We start from the raw sequence: 20076 nt of genomic DNA, 5'->3' as shown, positions 1-20076 counted from the left end.
ACCACATTGGGTCTGAGGTACAGTGCCCATCACTCTAATAGATGCACTGGAGGCCATGGTAGAGCAACAGGTGACATCTGCTGAGCATACAGAGTCTTCCCTGACTCTGGCCAGCAAGAGATGAGGTCAGTGATCTGGTTGTCTATTGCTGTATAACAAGCCAGCCCAAAGTTAGTGGCTAAAAACAAATGTCATCATTCTATTTTTTATCTCTAACTCTGCTGAGCGTGGACTGGGCTCAAGCTGGGCAGTCCTCCCTCCAGGTCTCTCACCTACTTGCAGTCAGATGGTAGTTGGAGGTGGAACCCTCTGAAGGCTCCAATGCTCATGAGTCTAGATCCTGAGCTGAGGAGACTCAAACATCTGGGACTCCTGCATCTCTCTCTGTGTGATCTACCTGTGAGTGTCTGTTTCCTCATCTCTAAAGTGGTACTGATAATATGAACTATCTCGGGGATTGTTTTCAAATTCAAATGAGCAGGTAAATACCTGATAAATATCAGCTGATATAGCGGTAATTGTTTTCATTATCAAGAAGACTTGGGAGCTGCAGAAAGTCTTTGGATACTTAACAGCTATCACTAGAATGTAGGACACTTGTCTACACAGATTCTGAGGGAGGAGAGAGGCCAATGGATGGAAGTTATGCAGAAGATTCTGTGTGATTTCTAACAGGAAAATGGTTCAGAAATGGAACAGGCTGCCATGACAAAGAGTAAGTTCCCATTATTGAATGGGTTCAACACAGCCTAGCTGACCATTTACTAGGGAGAGGCAAGGGGATGGCTGCACCAAGTGGAAAATTAGACTAAGTTCCTTCAGGATTTTTCTAACTCTGACTTCCTATAAGTTTCTGATTCTGTTATTTCCATTAATGGGGCCAAGAGCATTCAATGTAAACATAACCCTTATTTCTTCATCTATACATTCACTTATGCAACCAATAGTTATTGAGCATCCCACAAGTGCCAGGTCCTGTGCTAAACATTGATGATAGTGATTATAGCAGCTCATGAATACATGGGGTTCATAAGCCTCATCCTAGAATCTAGTGGAGGATACAGACAGTTACAAAACCATGTAATAGGAGAGATGCTCTATTGGGAAAGAAACCCAGGCCACCAAAGCTCATCTGTGGAAAAGTAGGGAAGGAAACTTTTTTGAAAGAAGGAATATTTTTTAGAACTGAAGAATGAGTAGAAATTTGGAGGGAAAGTATGGTTAGAGGTAAGATGTGGAAAGGAAGAGTGGGCCAAAGAAAGGGAATAGTGTATGGGAAGATTCAGAGATGAGAGAGAGCATGGTGAAGGGGAATAATAAAGCTCTTTAGGTGCCCAGGGCACAGGGTATGGAGTAGACAGGTTGTAATTGAAGAGCCCTGTTGATCATTGAGAGGTATTCCTGTTCTTCTGATATATGTACCATCACTCAGCCTTCTCCCACAGTCTGTCATTTAGAAAGGTATTATTTAGTTGATGAAGACCTGTCCCAGTTATGTTGCAGTAGAAATAGAGAGAAGGGAGTGGATTTAAAAGATCCTCGAGGAAAAATTGGCATGCCTTGAAACTGGAAAATTCACAGTATTCTAAAGGATAACTGAACACAGGCACTGGATATTGTAATATTCAAAATGTCTAGCATCAAATAAAAATTACTAGACATGAAAAAGTAGACTAAGTGACCAATTACAAGGAGAAAACTTATTTACTAGAAACAGACCCAGAAATCAGAGGTGGTGGCATTAACATTCAAAGTTCTTAAAACAGTAATCATAACTAGGCTTAAGGGCTTAATGGGAGATACCAAAATAATGAGAAAAAAAATATTAAAAAGCATCTTAAATTGAAAAATAAATTATCTGAAATGAAAACTTCCCTGGATCTTAAATTGAAAAATAAATTATCTGAAATGAAAACTTCCCTGGAATAGTTTAACTATAGATTAAATGCTTAAGAAGAAAGAATCAGTGAAATTGAAATATAGAAGTAGAAATTATTCAATTGAAACATAGAAAGAAAACAGACTGAAAAAATAAATAAACAAAGCTTTAGTGATCTGAAGGACAAAATCAAGCAGTGTAACATATGTATACTTGGAGTCCCAGAAGGAGAGGATGAAATGGGGTCAAAAAAATATTTGAAGTAATAATGGCTGAAATTTCTCCAATTTGATAGAGCTATAGCTCACAGATCCAAGAAGCCTCACAGACTCTAAGAGGAAAACAAAACAATACAAAAGCAAAAACAAAAACAAAAAGCCACATTATTACCCAATTCTTGAAAACTAGTGATAGAGAAAATCTTAAGAATATTCAGCATAAGAAAACACACCTTCCATACAGCAGAACAAAGATAAGACTTATCTTACGTGTCTCATCAAAACAATGAAATATAGAAGACAGTGAAAAGACATCTTTAAAAGGGGAAATAAAGACTTTTAAAGACAACAAAAGCTGAGGGAATCTGTGGCCAGCAGACTTGTACTAAGAAATGTTCAAGCTTTTCAAACTGAAAGAAAATGGTATCAAAGGAAACTCAGATCTACCCAAAGCAAAGAAGAACACCAATGATGGTAAATATGTGGGCTAATTTAAAATAGGCCCTTTTCATCTTGACTTTTAAAAAGATAAATTACTGTTTAAAGCAAGAAATTATAGTGTTCTGTGGAGTTTAAAGAAGTAAAATATCTGACAATATTAACCCAAAGGGTGAGAAGGAGAAATAATTTTTTATTATTGAAAAGTGGCTATAGTAGACATGAAAAGGCATAAACTTAGTTGAAGTTAGATAGCCATTGGGACTTCCCTGGTAGCACAGTGGTTAAGAATCCGCCTGCCAATGCAGGGGACACAGGTTCAAGCTCTGGTCCTGGAAGATCCCACATGCCATGGAGCAACTAAGTCTGTGCCCCACAACTACTGAGCCTGTACTCTAGAGCCCATGAGCTACAACTACTGAGCCCACGTGCCACAGCTACTGAAGCCTGCATGCCTTGAGCCCATGCTCCACAACAAGGAGTAGCCCCCACTTACCACAACTAGAGAAAGCACATGTGCAGCAATGAAGACCCAATACAGTCAAAAATAAAAATAGGTAAATAAATTTATTTTAAGAAAAAGCAATTAAAACCATTAAAAAAAAGAAGTTAGATGGTCATCAGTTAAAATGTGTATGATGATTCCTATAGAAACCACAAAAAATTAAAACAAAAAAGGTATAACCTGGGATGGAGATACAATGAAATACTAAAAGATAGTCTAAGTAAGGCAGGAAAAGAGGGGAAAGGAGAGCAGAGAGAATATGATAAAAATAGAAAGATGAGAGTCTTGGACATAACTGTGTTGATAATTACAATAAATGTAAATAGTCAAAGTATTTAAATTAAGGGAAGATAACATCAGACTGGAAAAAAGCAAAATCAGTGGGCTGCTGGTAAATGCTCAACCACCAGCTCCCTGCAGGAATACAAGCCCTAATTTGTATCAATTCCTGATTTATGTGGTGCAAATACTACCACTATGGTCAAGTTCAAGCTGCAACATGACACCCACCAGCTTGCAAAATTCCTGTAAAGTTAACTATCAACCAGTCAGCTCTTATGAGCCAGTATGAACATGCTTCAGCACATCACTGATTAAAAAAAACAAAACAAAAGAAACCATGTATGTACTGTCTACAAGAAACACACTATAAAGACGCTGATAGGGCTTCCCTGGTGGTGCAGTGGTTGAGAATCCGCCTGCCAATGCAGGGGACACGGGTTCATGCCCCGGTCCGGGAAGATCCCACATGCCACGGAGCAGCTGGGCCCGTGAGCCATGGCCGCTGAGCCTGCGCGTCCGGAGCCTGTGCTCCGCAACGGGAGAGACCACAACAGTGAGAGGTCTGCGTACCACAAAAAAAAAAAAAAAAAAAAAAAAAGACACTGATAAAACAAGTAACTGATAGGTTAAAAGTAAAAGAATAAATGGGGGGAGGGATATACCATGCTAAAAATAATCATAAGAAAGCTCAAATGGCTACATTAATTTCTGACACAGTCGATTTAGGACAAGAAATATTACCAGGGACAAAAAGAATACTTCATACTTCTTCTATTCATCCAGAAGACATAACAATTCTATGTACACAACAAATAACAACTTCAAAACATGCTAAGCAAAAGCTTACAGAACTGAAAGAAGACAGACATATTCATGATTATAGTTTCAATAGTCCTTTTTTGCTACTGATAGGAAAACTAGATTGAAAATCAGGGCACTACAGAAGACTTGAACAACACTATCAATCACTTTGACCTACTTGGCATTTATAGAAAGTTATTCCAATCAACAGAAGAATACATTTTCTTTTCAAGTGCATGTGTAACCTTCGCTAATTTAAGCCATATGCTGGGCCATAAAACAAGTTTTAATAAATTTAAAATATTAAAGTCATATACAGCATGTGTCTGATCATAATAACATTTTATTAGAAATGAAAGAACCAAAAAGGTATCTGGATTATATCCAAACCTTTAGAAATTAAACACTCTTCTTTAAAAACAACAAAAGTTGCAAGAGACATCAGAAAGTATTTTAAGCTGAACATAATGAAAACAAGGAAGAAATCACAAAGGAAATTAGAACATATTTGGAACTGAATGATAATGAAAACACAACAAATGAAACTTTGTGTGATATAGTTAAAATAGTGCTTAGAGAGAAATTTATAATTTTGAATACTTGTATGAGAAAAGAATAAAGTTCAATAAAGTAAGATCAAGATCAGTGATTTAGTTTTCCCACTTTAAGAATCTAGAAAGAAAAAAGCAAATTTTAAAAAAAGTAAGTAAAACTAAGGAAATACTAAAGGCAAGAGTGGAAATCAATGAAATAAAATATCATCAACAAGAGAAGGAATTAATTAAATAAAAAACTGGTTCTTTGAAATAGCCATAAAAATCATAAACACCAGCTAGTCTACTAAAAAAGAGGCAAATCAAAATCAGATAAGACAACCTATCAAAATGAAAGTGTGATATAGATCCCCCCCAGACAATGAAAGGGAAATATTGGAAACAACTTTATGAGAATAAGTTCAACAATTCAGATAAGATGCACACATTCCTTAAAAGATACAAGTTACTAAAACTGATACAAGAATAAGAAAGTTTGGATAGCTGTATATGTATTAGAGCAATGGAATTCACATCTAAAGACATTCCACAATGAAAACTGATCCATATGGCTTCATACTGGTGAATAATAACACAGTCCTGAGGAAATACTAGTCCTACATAACCTCCTTCAGAGAGTAAAGCAATAAATACTTCCCAGCTCATTTATGATTTGAGAATGAAAGACAGAACAACAACAAAAATCTACAGATGAATATCCCTTATTAAATTAGATGCAAAAATTCCAAATACAATTTTACTAAATCAAATTCAGATATACATAAAAGGATAACACCAACTAGTGCTTATCGCCAGAATATGAAGTAACTTCATTATTCAAAAAATCAATTAGCTATTCCATTACATTAACAGAAAAAAGGGGGAAAATATGGTGATTTGAATAGATTATGAAAAAGCATTTGACAATTTTCAAGGCCCATAATGTTAAAAACTCTTAGCAAAGTAGAAATAGAAGGAAACATCCTCAGATGATAAAAGACATCAAAAAAATGAAACAAAACAAAACAATCTATAAGAAAACAAAACAAAAGCACACTTAATGGTGAGAGCCTGAACACTTATAGGAATGTGGCAAGAATGTCTAGTCTCACTATTTCTATTCATTGTTTTAGGGGAGCTCATAGCCAGTAAAACAACAGAAGGAAAAGAAATAAAATGCATACAAATTGGACAGGAAGCAATAAAATTGTCTTTATTTGCAGATGATAAGATCATGTGTGTAGAAAAATCCTAAGGAATCTCCAAAAACGTTACCAGAACAAGTAACTAAATCTAGCAAGTTATCTGAAAAGTCAATATACAAAAATCAATTTCATTTCTGTAATAGCAACAAACAAATGGAAAATGAAACTTAGAAATAGTGTCACTTATAATAGCATCGAAAAAGTGAAATATTTGAGGATCTATGTGTAGTCAATATAGTTATATACATCTAACTATATACTATATAAAATATGTAAATATGTGGGGATATATATATATGTGTGTATACATACAAAAACTGTACACTGAAAAACTATAACTTTGCTGAAAGAGACTAAAGAGCTACATAATTGAAGAGGAACATCTTATTCAAAGACTAAAAACTTTACATTAAGATGTTAATTCTTCCCAAATTCACACATAGATTTGATATAATTCCAATCAAAATCCAAGCAGAGTTTTTGTTTTTTTTTGACAAACTGATTCTGAACTTTATCTGGAAATGCAAAAAGACCTAGAACAGGCAAAATGATTTTGAAACAAAGAAGGGACTTAGTCCTTTGGGGCTGCTATAACAGAAACGCCATAAACTGGGTGGCTTAAACAACAGAAATATACTTTTCACAGTTCCCGGGGCTGGGAGATCCAAGACCACGTGGTGAAAGAGGGGAGGAGAGAGAGAGGGAGAAAGCAAGCTCTCAGGAGAAGGGCTCTAACCCCAACTGTCCTGGGGGACCCACCCTCACAGCCTCATCTAAACCCAGTCACCTCCCAGAGACCACACCTCCAAATGCCATCCTTGCACTGGGGGTCAGAGTTCCATATGAATTTGGTGTCGACACAAACATGGATCCAAAACCAGCAGCAAAGTGGGAGACTTGCCATATCTTGATTTCAGTCCTTACCATAAAACCACCATAACTGAGACTGTGTGACAGCCATAGAGATAGACAAAAAAGTCAATGGAACCTAATAGAGATTCAAGAGATAGGGTCATATTTATATGCTCAAATAACTAGCAAAAAAGTTACAAGGTAATTTAATGAGGAAATCATAGTCTTTTCAAAAATGATGCTGAGTACCTCTATGCAAAAAAAAAAAAAAAATTAGCATTGATTCTTATTTCACATCATACTCAAAAATTAACTTGAAATGGACCACAGACTTAAAGGTAAAAGCTAAAAGTATGAACTTTTGAAATAAAATATAGGAGAAATCTTCATGATCTTGAGGTAAGCACAGATTTCATAGGACTGAGAGAGGAAAAGGAAAAAAGATTATAAATAGGACTTCATTTAGCATGGAAAACTTCTGCTTTTCAAAGAAAAGAAAAAAAACACCACCGTTAAGAAAATGAAGTTAAGTCACAGACTGGCAAAAAAATATCTACAAAACATATTCCTGATAATGAACTTGTATCCAGAACATGTAAAGAACCCAATAAAAGAAGACAAATTGGTTTAAGAAATGGATAAAATACTTCAACAGACACTTCACAAAAGAAGGTAGAGACTAAAATTTTTTTTAATTAAAATAAATTTTAAAAATTTTTGAAAAAGAAGGTAAAGGTGTGGCCAACAAGCATAATGAAAAGGCTCCCAGCATTCTATTTTTTTTTTTTTTTTTGCGGTACGCGGGCCTCACAGGCTCCGGACGCACAGGCTCAGCGGCCATGGCCCACGGGCCCAGCCGCTCCACGGCACGTGGGATCTTCCCGGACAGGGGCATGAACCCGTGTCCCCTGCATTGGCAGGCGGACTATCAACTTCTGCACCACCAGGGAAGCCCCCCAGAATTCTTACTCATTAGAAAATATAAATTTAAATTTGTCAATAGCTTTGGAATGGCTAAAATCAAAGGGAAAATACAAGTGTGGCAAGAACGAAAGTGCTCAGACATTGCTGAGTGCACAGGGCACTTTGGAAAGCAGTTTGAGGAACAGTTTCTTAGGAAGTGAAAATATACTTCCCATAAAATCGAGCAATTTACTCCTGGATATCTATCCGATAGAAGTGAAACTGACTCCACACAGAGACTTAATCACAGACATTCATAACAGCTTTAATCATTATAGTCCAGCCTGGAGAAGACCCAGCATCAGCAGATGACTGGGTGTAGAGGCTGTGGTATAACCACACAAAGGAATATGTCCAGCAGCACACAGGGTCCAAGTACTGACACACAATAAAGCCAATGAGCAAGATGAGGCAAAGTGATAAAATGCACTTGCTATATGGTTCCACGAAGATGAAATTCCAGAATAGGCACAGAGCAGGCCAGAGGTTGCCTGGGGCCAGGGGCCAGGGGCGGGGCGGGTCACTGCAAGGTGACTTAAGGTAAGTTAAGGTAATTTTTGCAGAACAGAGATAGTCTGTGTTTTTGCAGGGATGGTTACACATGCCTTTATATTTGTCAAAACTCATCCAAGTCTGCATTTAAAATAGGTGCTTTTGGTTTTTGTAAATTACACCTCAATGAAGTTGATATTTTGTTTTGTTTTGTTTTTTCTTTAATTTTGCCTTTTATTTGTGTGTGTGTGTGTGTGTGTGTGTTTTAATTTTTAGTGAAATATAGTGGATTTACTATGTTGTATTAGTTTCAGGGGTACAGCAAAGTGATTCATTACATACATAATATATATATTCTTCTTTAGATTCTTTTCCATTATAGGTTATTACAAGTTATTGAGTATAGTTCCCTGTGCTATACAGTAGGTTCTTGTTAGTTACCTATTTTATATATAGTAGTGTGTATATTTTAATCCTAAACTCCTAATTAATCCCTCCCCCTCCCTTTCCCCTTTGGTAACCGTAAGTATTTTTTCCTATGTCTGTGAGTCAATTTCTGTTTTGTAAATAAGTTCATTTGTATCATTGTTTTAGATTCAACATATAAGTGATATATGATATTTGTCTTTCTCTGTCTGCCTTACTTCACTTAGTATGATCATCTCTAAGACCATCCATGTTGCTGCAAATATCATTATTTTGTTCTTTTTTTATGGCTGAGTAATAGTCCATTGTATTTTTATACCACATCTTCTTTATCCTTTCATCTGTCAATGGACACTGAGGTTGCTTCCATGTCTTGGCAATTGTGAATAGTGCTGCTATGAACATTGGGGCATATGAACATAGATGCAAAAAGCCTCAACAAAATACTCGCAAACTGAAGTTGATTTTTAAAAGTGTGAAGGAGCTGGGGAGGAAGTGGGTGAGCCAGGATGTAAAAGCCCTCAAGCCACCAGCTAAGAGTCAGGATGTATCCTGTGCAGATGGGCTGATGAGGGTTCCATCAGGGACAAGCACATGGAGATTTGGTTTTCACGCTCACATCTGGCACTCGTATGGATACTGAATTGTAAGAGGTCGTACAGGAGACCTTGGGCTGAAGCTACAAATGTAGAAAAGCATGGAAAGTGAGAACAGCCAAGAAAAATCATCAACTAGGAGGCTTTGGAAACTGATTTGCTGAGGGGAGGAGAGGCAAGGCTCTAAAAAGTCTTCAAGTAGGGACTTCCCTGGTGGCACAGTGGTTAAGAATCTGCCTGTCAATGCAGGGGACACGGGTTTAAGCCCTGGTCCGGGAAGATCCCACATGCCACGGAGCAACTAAGCCCGTGCCCCACAACTACTGAGTCTGCGCTCTAGAGCCCATGAGCCACAACTACTGTGCCTGCGAGCCACAACTACTCAAGCACGTGCGCCTAGAGCCCGTGCTCCATAACAAGAGAAACCATCACAATGAGAAGCCTGCTCACTGCAACGAAGAGTAGCCCCCGCTCGTCACAACTAGAGAAAGCCTGTGTGCAGCAATGAAGACCCAACGCAGCCAAAAATAAATAAATAAATAAATAAAATTGAAAAAGCCTACAAGTAAAATGTTTTTAAAAGATATTCCCATAAAAAAGGGTGAACATCTTGAACAGACACTTCACAAAGGAGGACCTATGAATGGCCAAGAAACACAAGAAAAAGTGCTCAGTATCATTAATCCTCAGAGAAATGAAAAAAAACATTTCACTAGACTATACCCCTTTGCACCTATGGGCTTGGCAAAATTTGACATTATGTACTGTTTGTTGAGGGTGTACAGAACAGAAACACGGAGTAGTTGTTACAACCACTTACTGACCCAGCTGCACATCATCTACCAAAATTAAACACACATATTGCCTCTGACCTATTGAATTCATTACCAGGAGTATACCTGGTGAGAAGCCCACCTGGACATGTGCACGAGATTAACAGTCTCAAACTGGAAACAAGCCAGACTTCCATCAAGGTGGACTAAAATCATGAACTGACACTGAAATACTTAAGCAGCAGTAAAGAGATGAATGAACTACATGGACACGTGTGGATGAATTTCACAAACGAAACGTCAGCAGAAAGAAGCTAGACACACAGCATGATTCCGTGTACGTTACATTCCACAACAGGCAAGGCTGACGTCCCATAATGGTGCGTAGGGATGCACAACTGGGTGGCGTCACCATAGCAACAGCAATACCGAGAGCAAAGAGTAGTCATCATGAAAGTCAAGCTAGGGCCCTCTCTGTGGAAGGGACATGAATATCTTCCTGGGGCAATGGCAGCATTCTACGTCTTGATGTAGGTGATGGTCACGTGGGTATGTGGTTTAGAACTACCCATTAATCTGAGCAGGCATGCTTTATGATTCTGCTGTAAGATCAGCAGAATACGGGGTAGTGATTGAAAGCTTCAGACACGTGGGGCCACTGAGCACAGCTGCCCACAACGCCTGAGGGAGCCACACACGTAGATGCCAATGACCCCAAAAGGGAGTCAAGAGAGTAGAACTGAGCACCTACTCTGAAGCCTGGAGAGGCAGCCTCTTCAAGGGAGAAGCATGAGGAGGTGGGGAGAGACCAGGAAGGAAGGACTAGAAGGCAGTGTAAGGTCGGATCTTAACAAACGGCACCGTGAAACAGAGGAAAGCTTCAAGTGAGCTTTATTAGGGAGCGCTCCCGGGCGAGGTTCACTGGTCCGAGAGAAAGGGGCCAGAGAAGTCGCGCCCAGTCCTAGGCGTGGGAGATTTTATTGAGGTGTAAGGGAAGGGTGGTTTGCAGGGGCTGGGGTTTGCTATACAGGGTCATTCCTTAGTTGGTGAGGATACAGCAGGGCCAGGTGTTGGTTGGTCTGTTGTGGGGCGTAAACCCATTTTCCCTTCCCGTCAGCCCCATTGTTTTTTGGGCAGGAAGTTAGAGTCTCTTGTTGATTCCCAGAACAGGTGGGGTCGTTATGTCCCAATGCCTCTCCTTCTTCATACTGGTCGATGTTTTCTCTTACCCCCCGGGCCTCCTTTCACCCGGGCCAACGGACCTTACAGGCAGGAGGTCACCCAGCACAGTGCAGAGATGGGAGAAGGACCCCGAGGGAGCACCTCCTCTGGGAAGCCCCTCCTCCCAGGGGTCCCCTCGCTGGACCCTACAGCCCTCCAGGGGCTGCCACCTCGTTTCCCCACCAGAATCCAGACTCGGCACGACACCCCAAGAAGCACCTGGAATCAGAGCTGCCTGTGGTCGGAGCCCCAAGCACCTCCCAGGGAGAGAGCAAAGGATTTGCTCTGAGAGTGAAGAGGGCTGTAACGATGACAAAGACGTAACTGCAGCCTCTCCCGCAAAAGGGGACTTAGGTCACCTTGTCTGTGAGGGTCCATCTGTTTTATAGAGAAAGCCAAGACCGGAGATGGGACATGACCTCCTCAGTATCATGAGAACTTACAGGGCAGGCTAGAGGAAGCCTCCCAGCCAGGTTCTTCCGCTTGATGGCCTTCTCATTTCTTATTCTAATGTATGATTCCTGGTGGGGAGAAATGTTATTCTGTTAACATATTTGCATGATAATAGGAATTCAACATATTAATGGAAGGAACGCTAGCCCAGGGAAGGCCAGTGAAGCAAGACTTTGCCACTGGGGTTTCTGGACTTGCTGTGAATTTGAGAAGAACCCTGGGCCCCCTCCCCAGAGAAGGTGACACTAGCCCAGAATTGTGTGCATGCTTTGAGGGGGTTTGCAGACACCCTCTGTCCCCACCAGCCCATCCGAGGCTCAGTCTAACCCCTGTGAGGGAAGCCAGCTTTAGTCCTAATGACTGTGTGATGGTGGGCAGGAGGGAGAAGGCCCTCATCGTTGGGAGAGAGAGGGAATGGGGAGAGAGACAGAGACAGACAGACAGAGGCAGAAAGAAAGAGTGACAGAGAAATTCTCTTCTGCGTTCCATTAATAATAAGACCAAGTAACAACCCACATCTACCAAGTGTCTATCCTGAACCAGGTGCTGTTCTAGACACATCACAGGAAACAGCTTTCTTACAATTAGGGGTTTGCATTAGAAACCTGCAGGGCTCCCTGTGGCCATCCAGGATCTTTGGACACCCTGAGCAGAGACAGTGGCATGAGATGCTGAGTCCTTGGGTCAGGAAGGGGTCTTGGCCACAGCACTTCCGGTCCAGGTGGGCTAGAGGCCCCTGGTTTATTATAAAAGCCGAGGAAAGAACAAAAAACTCAAATAGCAACACAGCCCACCCATCGTTAGCCTCTGTTCAAGCCTAAAGATTATAATTAAGGCAAAGAAGAACATCTGGGGTATTTTAAGCCACAATTGGTGTATCATTTTGAAAAATGGAAAGCTGGATTCTGAAACCACAGGTAGCAGACCCCGAACAAGACATAACAATTCCTTTTGTAAACAACTATTTGTACCCCTGCTTCTCAGCCCCCACTTCTTTTTATTCAGACCGGAGGCCAGCTGCAAGTCCTTTCTGTGTGGCAACTGCAATACTGGACCAGGGTACCAAACTAAGAGCCCCCCGATGATGCCTCGGAGGACCAGGTGCCGAGAGGAGCCCATCCTCCTCAGCCCCCTGCAGACTAGCCGTCACCTTAAGCTGACCCCTGGGGCCACACTTGGAGACCCCAGGGAAGATTCTGCACTCTCCCACTATTGGTTTAGACTTATGGTCCTCATGCACACACAGACACACTCAACAGGGTGCACAAGGACATCCCCATCCCCCTGGCCCATTCACCATGTGCAATGTACACAGACAGTGAGGCAGGAGACAGATGGGTTCCAGGTTAGACATTTACGGATAGAAATAACTTCCAGGTAGAAATAACAACAGGAACAGGGTAAATAACTGGATTCTGCCTTCAGTGGACACTTTAAAATGACAGTAATGGCAGGGACAGAGAGGAGCTGAGCCCTACCCAGATAAAACATAAAGAGACCACATATTTCTCATTCTTGAGGTCAAGGAGACCTTCCCGACTACACATGCAGAGAAGGGCTCCTTGGAGGTCTAAAAGGGAGGGGACACCACTCCATAGTAGGTGATGCCAACCTTCCCATAGACCTCTTTGCTAGAATCCATCTTAGCTAAGAGATGTGCACGCACACATGGGAGGACCCTGAGTTATACCAAATATGGACTCAGAACCAAGCAAAGCAAGATGACTGGCCTGAGTAAATCGGAAGAAATGCCTCATATAAGTGATTCAAACTACCACAAGGGTGTGACTCTCTCTCTGAGCCCGCCCCTGTGTGCCTATTCACACGTACTTTTTTCCTCCTAATAAACACTTTATTTGTTTCACTACTTTCCGTCTCTCTGTGGAAATTCATTTCTACAAAGCTGACAGGCCAGGGGCCTTGTCACTGACCACTGGTCCTTGGTGGTCTAGTGGCTAGGATTCAGCACTCTCACTGCCATAGCCCGACTTCAATCTCTGGCCGGGGAACTGAAATCCTGCTTCAAGCTGCTGCAGGCCGAGGGCACCAAAGATCAGTGGTACCCCCAATTGTGGTTAAACATCTCCCACCCCTTCCAGCACCCGGCACCCTGCAACCTGCCCACAGATGCATTCACTCATGAATTCAGAGCCTGATAGAGCCCAGCTAATGCAGGCTCCTCCCCAACACTGGAACCAGGAGCCCTGTTGCCTCTGCCTTCTTTCTGCTCCTTCTACTTGTGTTAATTCATCTTTCTCTCCCCTTTAGGGAAGCACTGAAGGGGCTGCTGCCAGTTGGGAGCAGATAATATCTGTCTGACACCTACTGGGCATAAAGGTCAATGCAGCGACGTATTGATGGGTTGGGATTGTCCCCAGTTCTTCTTGATGATAAAGTTGTTTGGGATACAATTGCTGAGGGAAGGCAAAGGGGTTTTGCAGGGGTACATGTGCCGTGAGCCTAAGAGGGTGTGCAGAGTGCCTGGGGGTGTGTGTGAGGTGGGGGTGTGCACACATGCGGGGCAGGGTCCATGTCACCTGTGTCATGGGAATGAGGGTGTGTAGGAACATGTTCCTGTAAGCTTGTGGGGGGAGGGTGGCAGCGACTTCTGCCGGTGATGATATGCCTGTGAGCATGTGGCTGGGGCCACGGGGAGTGTGTCTGTCACTAGGAAGTAGATGTGTGGACCTGTGGATGTGTCGGGTGGTCCTGGGGGATGTCTGTGTGCATCTGTGATGTGTGGGAGGTTGGTTCTATTCAGGTTTGGGGGGTGGAGGGGTCTTTACATTTCCACAGGAGGTCCTTTCTCAGACATGAGCTCTTCGCTTATGCTCTTCCAGCTAGAAGACGGACATGCAACTTTACTTAACGGATGAGAAGTGGGGTTTCTTGGGTGTTTTCATGTTCTCAACTAGAGAAGTAGCCACGCGTCTCACTTAAACACACACACACACACACATACACACATGCCTTGCACAATCTCAGATACACAGGAAACAAAGCCCTTTCACCCCATGAAAGGTAAGTCCAGGGCAGCAGGGTACTAAGAAGAAAGCTCTGCACAGCACGCAGCCAGACTGGGCATCTGCACTGCGCCCAGGGCCTCCACGATGACCTCTGGCCATCAGTCCAGCAGCTTTGCCATAGTTCTTGTTTTAGGCAAAGAGCCTTCATTAGGGTCTGCCCCAAACAGATGGTTCTGGAAAGCGTTGATGGTGAGGATGACGATGGTGACGTGTGAGCTATTTTAATGTGGCAGGCGCCTACCGAGTGTTTTCTGTGCATCATCTCATTTAATCTTCACAAGGACACTGGTGGGTCTACATCTCTCCTCCCTGAGACTCAGGGAAGAGGGCTTGCCAGGGTTACCTGTGGATGACTGCTGGCTGCCCGTCACCTTCTGTTGATCATCTCATCTCCCAGAGAAAGGACTTTAGCTGGAGAATGGCTGCCTGTAAATAGTCTACACTTTCTACCCATCCTGTACTGGCACATATCAAGATCCTGTGATAAGTTCAGGTCAGAGGGGTGTAAGTAAAAGCCAGCCGTGTGGCTTTGCAGGAGCTCTTTCACTAGAATGGATCAGATCTGCCCTCCCCTGGTCCTTCCCCACTTCCAGTAAGAGCTGGTGCCTCTGTGACCCACAGGTGGATGCTCCAAGATAAAGATGCAGAGCTGCCTTGCTGGCCATGGAGCTTACTTCTGAACTAGAACACTAGAGGGAAAGTGTCTTCCATGTTAACCTGGTCCCCTGGCTAGAGCAGTGCAGACTGTTATCGAATTAATACAGAAATTGTCATACTTACACCGAAAAGGTGCAGGTTGACTCAGTAAGGTCTCAGATCTTGCCAGCTAGAAGCTGGGGCCCCTGAGTGCATCCTTCTGTGAAGTTTCAAAACACCAGGAACACCAGTGAGGGTGGCCCACATCTTGAGAAAGATGGGTTGGGAAGAGTCAGAATGTTGGAGACTGTGGCCAACCTCTTGTTAATTTTAGCAAAGCCCAGCAGAAGAAGAGCCCAGACAAGCACCAACTGCTCTTACAGGCAGGTAGTGGAGAGAAGACTGGCAGCCCTGCTCAGAGAAGGCCCTCTGCCGGCATCCAGACACCAAGTGGATAGAAATGCGGGACCTTGCTGATTTAAGAAAGTCAAATGCTTTTGAACCCCAGATGATTGGATGTAAGGGTGGGGCCTCTGCCTTTCACAAGAGCCCCCCTCCCCATTACTACTGTCTGGCCAGATGGTAGAGCCCTTCCAGCTGACAGCAGACAGGTGGAGGGGGGGACTTCCCTACCCAAGTCTATCATGTCCAATGGCCTCAAAGAAGTCATCACTGAGGAGAAAGGAAAGGGGTGATCAGAGCACAGAGACCTGGAAATGGATGAGGAGCTGCAGGCTTCAGCCTCATGCAAAAAGAGGACTCTGCCTGTGATCACTCAGGCCTGGAAGAGACTGGAAACCTGTAAGACTTGGAGAACTCATTCACAGAATGATAGACAGAATGAAAAGGCAGAGGACTTTGTACCAGATGAAGGAACAAGATAAATCCCTAGAAAAACAATGAAATGAAGTGGAGATAGGCAACCTTCCAGAAAAAGAATTCAGAATAATGATAGTGAAGATGATCCAGGACCTCAGAAAAAAAAAATGGAGGCAAAGATCGAGAAAATGCAAGAAATGTAAATACACTAGAAGGAATCAATAGCAGAATAACTGAGGCAGAAGAACGGATAAGTGACATGGAAGACAGAATGGTGGAATTCACTGCTGCAGAGCAGAATAAAGAAAAAAGAATGAAAAGAAATGAAGACAGCTTAAGAGACCTCTGGGCCAACATTAAATGCAACAACATTCACATTATAGGGATCCCAGAAAGAGAAGAGAGAGAGAAAGGACCCGAGAAAATATTTGAAGTGATTATAGTCAAAAACTTCCCTAACTTGAGAAAGGAAATAGCCACCCAAGGCCAGGAAGCACAGAGTCCCAGGAAGGAAGAACCCAAGGAGAAACATGCCGAGACACATAGTAATCAAATTGACAAAAATTAAAGACAAAGACAAATTATTGAAAGCAACAAGGGAAAAACAACAAATAACATACTAGACAACTCCCATAAGGTTAACAGCTGATTTCTCAGCAGAAACTCTACAAGCCAGAAGAGAGTGGCATGATATATTTAAAGTGATGAAAGGGAAGAACCTACAACCAAGATTACTCTAGCTGGCAAGGATCTCCTTCAGATTCGATTGAGAAATCAAAAGCTTTACAGACAAGCAAAAGCTAAGAGAATTCAGCACCACCAAACCAACTCTACAACAAATGCTAAAGGAACTTCTCTAAGTGGGAAACACAAGAGAAGTAAAGGACCCACAAAAGAAACCCATAACAATTAAGAAAATGGTAATAGGAACATATATATCCATAATTACCTTAAACGTGAATGGATTAAATGTTCCAACCAAAAGACACAGGCTCACTGAGTGGAATCAAAAACAAGACCCATATATATGCTGTCTACAAGAGACCCACTTCAGACCTAGGGACACATACAGGCTGAAAGTGATGGGATGGAAAAATATATCCCATGCAAATGGAAATCAAAGAAAACTAGAGTAGCAATACTCATATCAGATAAAATAGACTTTAAAATAAAGAATGTTACAAGGAGAAGGAAGGATACTATATAATGATCAAGGGATCAATCCAAGAAGAAGATATAACAATTATAAATATATATGCACCCAACATAAGAGTACCTCGATACATAAGGCAACTGCTGAGAGCTGTAAAAGAGGAAATCGACAGTAATACAAAAACCGTGTGGGACTTTAAAACCTCACTTACGCCAATGGACAGATCATCCAAACAGAAAATTAATAAAAAAACACAAGCTTTAAATGACACAATAGACCAGATAGATTTAATTGAAATTTATAGGATATTCCATCCAAAGACAGCAGATTACACTATCTTCTCAAGTGCACATGGAACATTCTCCAGGATAGATCACATCTTGGGTCACAAATCAAGTCTCAGTAAATTTAAGAAAATTGAAATCATATCAAGCATCTTTTCTGACCACAACTCTATGATTAGACATCAATTATGGGGGGGGGACATAAAAAACAAAAACACATAGAAGCTAAACAATACTTTACTAAATAACCAAGAGATCAATGAAGAAATCAAAGAGGAAATCAAAAAATACTGAGAGACAAATGACAATGAAGATACGGTGATCCAAAACCTATGGAATGCAGCAAAAGCAGTTCTATGAGGGAAGTTTATAGCAATACAAGCCTACCACAAGAAACAAGAAAAATCTCAAATAAACAATTTAAACTTACACCTAAGGAACTAGAGAAAGAAGGACAAACAAAACCCAAAGTTAGTAGAAGGAAACAAATCATGAAGACCAGAGCAGAAATAAATGAAATAGAAACAAAGAAAACAATAGCAAAGATCAATAAAACTAAAAGCTGGTTCTTTGAGAAGACAAACAAAATTGATAAACCATTAGCCAGACTCATCAAGAAAAAGAGGGAGAGGACTCAAATCAATAAAATTAGAAATGAAAAAGTAGAAGTTACAACAGACACCACAGAATTGCAAAGCACCCTAAGAGACTACTAGAAGCAACTTGATGCCAATAAAAAGAGAACCTGGAAGAAATGGACAAATTCTTAGAAAGGTATAACCTTCCAAGACTGAACCATGAAATAGAAAATATGAACAGACCAATCACAAGTAATGAAATTGAAACTGTGATTAAAAATCTTTCAACAAACAAAAGTCCAGGACCAAATGACTTCACAGGTGAATTCTATCAAATATTTAGAGAAAAGCTAACACCATCCTTCTCAAACTCTTCCAAAAAAATTGCAGAGGAAGGAACACTCCCAAACTCATTCTATGAGGCCACCATCACCCTGATACCCAAACCAGACAAAGATACTACAAAAAAAGAAAATTACAGACCAATATCACTGATGATGTAGATGCAAAAATCCTCAACAATATACTAGCAAACAGAATCCAACAACACATTAAAAGGATCATACACCATGATCAAGTGGAATTTATCACAGATGCAAGGATTCTTCAATACATGCAAATCAATCAATGTGATACACCAGATTAACAAATTGAAGAATAAAAACCATATGATCATCTCAATAGATGCAGCAAAAGCTTTTGAGAAAATTCAACACCCATTTACAGTAAAAACTCTCCAGAAAGTGGGGGCAGAGGGAACCTATCTTAACATAATAAAGGTCATATACAACAAACCCACAGCAAACATCATTCTCAATGGTGAAAATCTGAAAGCATTTCCTCTAAGATCAGGAACAAGACAAGGATGTCCACTCTCACCACTATTATTCAACATAGTTTTGGGAGTCCTAGCCATGGTAATCAGGGAAGAAAAAGAAATCAAATAATGCAAATTGGAAAAGAAGAAGTAAAACTGTCACTGTTTACAGATGACATGATACTATACATAGAGGATCCTAAAGATGCCACCAGAAAACTACTAGAGCTAATCAATGAATTTGGTGAAGTTGCAGGGTACAAAATTAATGCACAGTAATCCCTTGCATTCCTATATACTAATGATGAAAAATCTGAAAGAGAAATTAAGAAAGCACTCCCACTTACCATTGCAATGAAAAGAATAAAATACCTAGGAGTAAACCTACCTGGGATACAAAAGACCTGTATGTAGAAAACTATAAGACACTGATGAAAGAAATTAAAGACGATACAAACAGATGGAGAGATATACCATGTTCTTGGATTGGAAGAATCAATATTGTGAAAATAGCTATACTACGCAAAGCAATCTACGGATTCAATGCAATCCCTATAAAATTACCAATGACATTATTTTACAGAACTAGAACAAAAAATCTTAAAATCTGTAGGGAGACAAAAAAGACCCTGAATAGCCAAAGAAGTCTTGAGGGAAAATATCAGGGATGGAGAAATCAGACTCCCTGAATTCAGACTATGCTATAAAGCTACAGTAATCAAGACAATATGGTACTGGCACAAAAACAGAAATAGAGACCAATGGAACAGGATAGAAATCCCACAGATAAACCCATGCACCTATGGTCAACTAATCTATGACAAAGGAGGCAACGATATGCAATGGAGAAAAGACAGTCTCTTTAATAAATTGTGCTGGGAAACTGGACAGCTACATGTAAAAGAATGAAATTAGAACACTACCTAACACCATACACAAAAATAAACTCAAAATGGATTAGAGACCTAAATGTAAGTCTGGACACTATAAAACTCTTAGAGGAAAACCTAGGAAGAACACTCTTTGACATAAATCACAGCAAGATATTTTTTGATCCACCTCCTAGAGTAATGGACATAAAAACAAAAATAAACAAATGGGACCTAATGAAACTTAAAAGCTTTTG

This window comes from Lagenorhynchus albirostris, chromosome 2 (assembly GCF_949774975.1).
Source record: "Lagenorhynchus albirostris chromosome 2, mLagAlb1.1, whole genome shotgun sequence".
Taxonomy (NCBI): Eukaryota; Metazoa; Chordata; class Mammalia; order Artiodactyla; family Delphinidae; genus Lagenorhynchus; species Lagenorhynchus albirostris.
The sequence above is the reverse complement of the archived record's forward strand: the minus strand, read 5'-3'. Positions refer to the sequence as shown.